Consider the following 8994-nt stretch of genomic DNA (forward strand, 5'->3'; position numbering starts at 1 on the left):
TTTTAGAATCTTTTAAATAATATTGTATCTATAAACAACAACTTGTAAAAAAGCCTTTTTATATTTACATTATCTTCAAAATATTATAGGAAATAATATTTTACTTCAGGGATTTAATTTTTACAGAATTATACATAACATCGTAATATAAAACAAAATATTAGTAAAAAATGTTTGTTCAATCACAGTCATGTAATCGTGAGCACTATTGTAGTCTGGGGATTTTTTTTCAAGGGGATTTTTATCCCGATTAGCGTATCTAACATGCAGACTGCAGAGGTATCTCGATGACGACTGTAGCGTCGTAATGTCATATCCCTCTACTCGCACTGTAGGTGGCCACTGGCCAGGTGGGCATTAAATAGTTAAAAGCTTAGTTTATTAATTTATTTAACTGTAACTAGTCACAATTTTCTTTAACGTAAGAACTAGATAAATATTACTGTTTAAGTAACTTAGCTTTTCATTCAGTTGATTTTAAATTAATCCAGCACGCGTATTTTTCATACGTTTTAGACCAATAAGCGGTGGTAAATTACACATACTTCGGATTGTCCGATTTAAATTTTTTATACATGTATGAGTTCGTTGACAAAATATCTAGGCTTTTTAGGAAGCCGATTTTTGATTTTCAATTTTATTAGATCTAAAAGTTAAGATATTTTTTTCAAAAATCCTGTGAAATAATTGCATTATATTTGTACTTATTTTGAGCATATCTGATTTTAAATTAAAAATCGACTTCCTAAAAAGCCTAGATTATTTGTCAACGAATTCGTACATGTATTAAAAATTCAAATCAGACAATCCGAAGTATGTGTAATTTACTACCGCTTTTAGTAGTTTTTATAGTTATGCATACAAGAATATATTTTCGTTTTTCGTAATTCATTGACACGTGCGTGTGCGTGTAAGAGTTGCTTCCGGCGCGAGGCGCGGCGGTTGCTCGGTGCGGCGAGACATCGATTCTTGGAAACAATTAGCGGATAAGGATTACTGGATAGGTATAGGAAAATCACTAATGGATAATAATAATCAATAATAACTATATTATTCCATAATTTAATACAACCCATATTATATTATAAAATATAAATAAATATATATAATGTTATATATATTAAATATAAAGTATCTATATACCGCCTGGTGCCTATATGAATCATTTGATTTCAACACTACACTCGAACACTCCGATCAGTAAAGTTGTTTGTAAGCTTCCATTGTTTTGTGTTTTTTTTTATTATTTTTCCAATGGGTAAGGACTGGCGTTTTGGCCGAAAAACTAGGTGCAAGTTAAGTGCACCTAAGTTGAAAAAATATAGATTGAAAAATTTACAATCAACAAAAAAAAAAAGTGACGAAGATCATAACTGTGATGTTCAGGTAATTATAAAAACATTTATTTAATTTAGTGGTGTCACATAAGGCAGCAAGCCAGCGCCCAGCAATGATAATGAAGACTGTTCAACATCATCATAGTTTTCATAAAAACTTTAGTGGATTTACGCTTAATTTTTTTTTTAATTTTACTTATAACAACTTTATAACGTTTTTGAGTAGAAATAATGCTATTGATTTTTGACTTCAACCTCTCTTTGAAAAGAAAAATCCATATTTTTGTTATTATACCTAATATTAAAAAACCCAATACCTACAAGTTTACCCATAAGTTGTCCTTCAAGTAATTGTAAACAAAATTCTAGCATCAATAAAGAAAAAAATTTATGAGCGTAGGAAATTTAAATTTTTACGAAATCGCGTAAAATAACGATATATTAAAATTAAATATAGGTTATATAATAATACATTTTTATGACTTTCACCATAATTCCAACTTACAACGCTCATTAAAAATTGCACGCTTTTTTAAATAATCACAATTAATCAATAATAGTACAGTAACGTATTTTTATAGTATACCTATAATATATTTTTAAAAGTACCTTCTTTATTCATATCGTAAAAATCACAAAAATTTGAAAATTATTTTGAGTTATAAATTCATAAAAATGTATCTATTTAAATCTAAGAAATGAAAATATATGTATCAATTTTCTTTGATATCATTCAAATACGAATAACTTTACTGCAGACACTTGAAATGTACACCATATTTTTTTTATCCCTAGACTTGATCAAATTTTCAAAAAATATTAACTCGTTTTCAGTTGTTTATGGTCATATTAAATTCTGAAATTTTTTAGCATTTTTATTAGCCTTATATCCCAAATGTATACGAAAAACAGAAAAAAAACACATACATCATTGTAAACTCAATACATTATTTTGCTTACTCGTTTAAAAATTTTGAGTATAGAAATATAAAAAAAGTTGATTGTAAATTTTATAAATATTTTTTTAAGTTTCATTTATTATTATATTATGAATGATGATCCTATAAAACATTATTCATTAGGTATACCTAATATTCACCAACTATACAATACTTCATTAATTTTTTTGTTTGTCATATAATATTATAGAGTATTAGTATTGATACTGTAGAGAATACAGTTGATAATCTACATAATTCGACTTGTAATATATCGTACACATCAATAGCAGGAGAAGATGAAACCGCGTTATTAGAAATATCAAGTAATGATGATGTAAACGACACGCCGAAAAATGAGGAGTAAGTTGATATCCTATTATTATAATATTATTATTACTATTGTTTGTTTTAAATTAAAATAATTTACAAATGTTAGTAAATTTGAAGAATTTTGTCAAAAGTAATACTAATTTACTAGTAAACTAATAAATATATATTATATAATAATAATAATTAGTAAACTAATTTATTTTTATTTTTCTTGACGTTTTTGAAAACTATTGGGAATTTTTACTATCCGAAATGATGATGACAGACATAATAAATAAAATAATAATATAAAAGAATAAGAATTAAAGAACAGACACACACACATTGTAAATTTAATACAATTATCACTTGGCTCAATATTCTAGTATATTTTAAACAACGATAAAATTAGAATATTTAAGTAACATTAGTTTTAGACAAAATTAATATTTTTTTATAAAATCGAAAAAGGAAAACCTCAATAACACACAAAAATATGTATAGCTATTTTGAGTAATTTACCTATACTATATAGTATATAGGTATTTTTAATTGTAGATGTGTCCATTGCTTATAATATTTTTTTTTTAAATTGTATAGGTACTTTTTGAGTGGTAGAAGAATTATTGATATAGCATACTTTTTTAAATCAATTCAACGTATTAAACATAAGGGTTTCGATTGTTCATTCTCAGAAAATATGATGCTAGTCAATGAAAAAAGAAATGGATTTTTTAGTGATTTTGTATTCAAATGTTTAGTATGTGGAACTGTTGAAAATATATATTCTGAAGATCCTGATAGGATAGGACTTGATGTTAATATGGCAATTACTTCAGCCACTATTAATACTGGCCAGGGATATTCACAGTTGGAAGAATTTACAGCAGTACTAGATATGCCTTGTTATGCTAATAATTCGTATCAAAAATATCACGAAAAAGTTTATAGCCATTTATTTGATGCGTCATTAGGTGAAATTAGACTAGCTGGGATTGAGGAGGCAAAACTTGCTATACAAAATGGCAGGGTTGGATGTTTTAAACTGATTTGTTTTAAACACGTGTTTAAAACTTTGTTTTAAAACGCATTTATTAAAATACAAATGTTTTTAAACAATTGTTTAAAACAACTGTTTTTAACATGTTTTTTAAAACACATGTTTTAAAATGTTTTTTAAATCTTAATTTTAAAATTTGGGTTAAAAACTCATTAAATAATAAATATGTAAATTGAAATTTTTATTAAAAATTCATTATTTTATAAATAGCAAATAATAACATAATATAACATAATAACATAATATAATTTAGGGCCACTGCCCACTGGTTAAAACTTTTATACTTTATAATAGTATTAGAACAATTGTATTTAATGGTAAACATAAATCATTTTAACTTTTTAAAATACAAGATACTAGTGTCTGACTACTCTGACTAGTGCATAAAAAAAAATTATATATTAATATTAAATAACAAATAATAGTTCTCAATTTAGAGACTTAAAAATGGTGACTATAACAAATAATAGTTCTTAATTTAGAGACTTAAAAATGGTGACTAATTTAGCTGCTTTTTCATTACCTAATCTATTTCTGATGTCTGTGTGAACAAGTCCAAAANGAATTATTGATATAGCATACTTTTTTAAATCAATTCAACGTATTAAACATAAGGGTTTCGATTGTTCATTCTCAGAAAATATGATGCTAGTCAATGAAAAAAGAAATGGATTTTTTAGTGATTTTGTATTCAAATGTTTAGTATGTGGAACTGTTGAAAATATATATTCTGAAGATCCTGATAGGATAGGACTTGATGTTAATATGGCAATTACTTCAGCCACTATTAATACTGGCCAGGGATATTCACAGTTGGAAGAATTTACAGCAGTACTAGATATGCCTTGTTATGCTAATAATTCGTATCAAAAATATCACGAAAAAGTTTATAGCCATTTATTTGATGCGTCATTAGGTGAAATTAGACTAGCTGGGATTGAGGAGGCAAAACTTGCTATACAAAATGGAGAAGTAGACGACCAAGGCCGTGCATTAATTACTGTTGTTGCCGATGGCGCCTGGTCAAAAAGATCGTATAGAACAAATTACAATGCTTCATCGGGTGTTGCGTCAATAATCGGGTACAGAACAAAAAAATGTATATTTATGAGTGTTCGCAATAAGTACTGTATCATATGTGAAAGAGCCTTAAAAAACAAACAAATAGTTCGTGAACACAAATGTTATAAAAATTGGGATTCTACTTCTACTTCTATGGAGGCAGATATCATAGTTGAAGGGTTCAAAGAAAGTTTATCAATGCATAATATTATATATCATAAATTAATTGGCGATGGTGATAGCAGTGTTAGTAAACAATTACAACTTGCTAAACCTTACGGTCCGGATATAATGATTCAAAAAATAGAATGTAGAAACCATGTTTTACGTAATTATATAAATCGAATGCGTGATATTGCGGGGAAAAGGAAATGTAGCAGTGGAAAAATTGTGCCTGGAGACCAAAGGAATATTTTGCGAAACAATTTACAAAAACTACGTTGTGCAGTTACTAAGGCAATAGAATATAGAAAAGGAAACGATGGAACACATAATGAAAGAGTTAATTTACTAAAATGTGATATTATGAATGGACCGTATCATGTTTTTGGAAATCACGTAAACTGTGCTACATATTTTTGTAAAAATAAAAATGAAAAAACTAATAAAAACTATGTTCCAGATATGGAACAATCTGGACTTTGGGCTGATATTTTGTCGGCAAGAAATTTATTAGCTCATCATTCCTCGAGCTTGATTTATAGTGTAAATAATAATTCGGTCGAGGGCTATAATAGTGTTGTTGCTAAATATGTAGGTGGTAAGAGAATACATTTTTCTCATAAAGGTTCGTATCAAGCGCAATGTTCAGCTGCAGTGTTGTCGTACAATGCAGGTCCAAAATCAATAAGTATTTTACATAAAACAATTTGCAATGTAAGCCCAGGTGATTTTACCAAACGTTTTATAAGTAGAAAACAGAGGTTGAAAGTATGTAAATTGAAAAGGAAACTTATGTTTAAACCAAGTAGTAGACGAGTTACTAAAGTTAACATAGCTGCAGATAAAGACTATGGCAATTGTGAAGAAAATATTTGTGAAGAATTGGATATGGATGAAGATGATTACGAAAAACATAAATTGGAATTTATGACAAATAAAATTATAAAAAATAGTGATGAAATTAAATTCATTGAAAAATCGACTACACTTCAATCGGAATGTGAATTATGGCATAAAGAACGACGAATTCGTTTAACCGCGTCACACTTTGGAACCATTTGTAAACTTCGACCGTCGACTTCTAGAGCTAATACAATAAAATCTATCTTGTATAATACATTTTGTGGTAATGAGCATACGAAATATGGTATTGAGTGTGAACCCTTTGCGAAGACAGAGTTTGAAAAATTATCAGGATTCAAAATTCAAGATTCTGGCCTTTTCATTCATGAACAACTGCCGTATTTAGCAGCTAGTCCTGATGGACTAATAGAGAATAACGGTATAGTTGAAATAAAATGTCCCTCTTCAATCAAACATTTAACTCCAAAAGAAGCAATAGAAACTGGAAAATTAAAGTTTGCAACTCTAGACGGTGAATGTAATTTACAATTAAAAACAAGTGACAAGTATTATTTTCAAGTTATGGGTCAATTACAAATAACTCAAAGATTGTTTTGTTATTTTATAATATGGTCACCTAAAGGTAATTTATTATGTTTAAATTATGCAATTTAATATTAGTAATAATAAATTAATGTACAATTTTTTTCTATTTTTTTTTTTATTTTAACAGGTATAATATACCAAAAAATTTTAAGAGATGATAATTTTTTTGAAACCAAAATGAAATTATCATTAGAAAAATTTTATTTTGAAGCGATGTTACCCGAGTTAATAGACTCAAGAATTGATCGAAACCGATGTCTACGTGACTAACCAGATTACTTTTGTGTAACTATATAAGTATAAGAATTTATAAATAAAATATATAAATATTTTGAATTGGTAATTACTAATAACACTTAGATTTCATTACTTTTTTTTCAACATCTCTAACCTATAAATTATAATATTATGTATATTTATGTGAATGTAATAACGTTAATTATATTATTAAAATTATACATATTATGCAATATGTTATAATTCAGCGGCTCCCAACCTTTTTAGTTGTGTGGACCACCAATTTTGTAAAAAAATCTCTGAGGCCCACTATAATAGCATAACTATATAATATATACTTATAAATATATATTATAATATGAGATAACACTACATTCAAACCTCAAACGTTCGATATACCGTACACTTAATCTACACTCTAGTTAATATTGATCAAATATTGTTATAACCAGAAATATTATAAGTTTGAAACAAAAATATATAATAATATTAAGTTGTTCACGGCCCAGTACCGTGCTGCCCGCGGCCCATGGGTTGAGAACCGGTGTGTTATATTATATACCTACATATTAGCTTCTTTTCATATACATGTATTCTGATATTCGTGTTTGAATGGAATATTTAAATAAATTAAATGTAAAAAATCAACAAAAAATACAGTAAACAGTGAATGCTACTAGTTATGTCCTGAACAATTGTAAATTATGGATTGATTGAGTAATTAATAATATTATATAAAATGTATAGCTATACTCTATACTTATACCTGTATAGTTATATTACGTATAAATGTATAATAATATTTATGACCCGCATAATTTGTTCATTGTTTACGATGTTTGGTGGCGACGAAGGATGGTTTCTAGGAAATATTGTCCGAAAACGATTACTGATTAGACTCACACACACTTATGTTCGTTTACATTGCACACACTTACAAGTCACTTAAATGTCATCATGTTATATTGCCTATATTAATTTCCTTAAAACACGACCGACTGCAGCCCCCTTAAGTAAAAACAAAAATGTTTTTGACATTTTTGGTTTTAATCGTGGTTTATACATTTATACGAGTAGGCAGTGGTGTAATTGTGGGGAGGGGTAAAAGGTATCATTTTTCCGAAAGTTAACTTAACCTTACCCCCCCCCCCCTCAGTTCAGTGTTTTGATCTTGGTAAATAAATTATTTTGCCCCCCCCCCCCTAGATTTTTTCCCAGTTACGTCTCTGCGAGTAGGTACAAGGATTAAAATAAAAATTAACACTTTAATAGGTACTATCATTTCTGTTAAGTTTCCAGATAAAAACAAAATACTCATTATGTGATCCACGACATACTTACTGTTCGCACTAATATTGAAAATGTAGATTGAACTTCTTAAACCGAGTTAAGTTCACATTTTTTCCATAATATTAATTTAAAACTTAACGAGTAAACCGTATTACTTGTTAGTCACTAACTTCTGATTTAATGAACTGGCGTTCACTAAACATAACTCGAGTCAATAATTTTCATTAACTTTGCACACGTCTGAGACTTTGCCCTTGGCTCTCACGGTAGATACTCACATGACTAAATAAACGTTTACGGATAGGTACTCGTAAATAATTACTAGGGTGCGGATTTGTATGTATTTACATATTTGTCGTGAATGATATTTGAATGATTCCTTTAGATACAGAAATATGTTACTGGACTATCTGATCATTTTAAGCTATGGTCTAAATTACATATTTTTACATATTTTACTGATATTACATATTTTTGTTAAATATTGAGTTATTTACAGAATTAGTAATGTATCGCCGTTTTATATTATGAGTTGTTATCTTCTCCAGTCCGTGCGTGTGCAAATTATAATCGCAAGTTGCGACTATTAGTCCATAGTCTACACATTAAAACACAATTCAGATTATGCTTCAAAGCCATATTTATTAAACACCGAAGTTCTTGAAAAATGTAACCACTCAACAGTTGCTCGTTTTGTCAACGGTTCAAAAACGATTGAAATTTTTAATTTTTAATTTTTAATTTGAATGTGTTCCTAATTAATATTGATAAAATAATAATATAATGTGGTGTTGTATAATTTATATTTACGCACTTTTTTAATATAGGTACCTACTCATTTTAAAATTTTTTTGTCAAGAATAAAAACATTTTTTTTTTTACATATCTTGTATTTTTAATTACATATTTGGATAAAATTAATTACATATATATGTACATATTTTTGAAATTTTAATACATACAAATCCGCATCCTAATAATTACCTACTTCATCACCGACGCTATTTTATTATTTCTATTCTGTAGACGGTATGTCGACCGCCATCTACCGGCGGACGTGTCACCTAGTAAGACATTTTTGTTCGTCACCAGGTCATTTCTTCCGTATTATCACAGAATAAATTAATCGACTTATCGTCTCTAGGCC

Source organism: Myzus persicae, unplaced genomic scaffold (assembly GCF_001856785.1).
Source record: "Myzus persicae strain clone G006 unplaced genomic scaffold, MPER_G0061.0, whole genome shotgun sequence".
Taxonomy (NCBI): Eukaryota; Metazoa; Arthropoda; class Insecta; order Hemiptera; family Aphididae; genus Myzus; species Myzus persicae.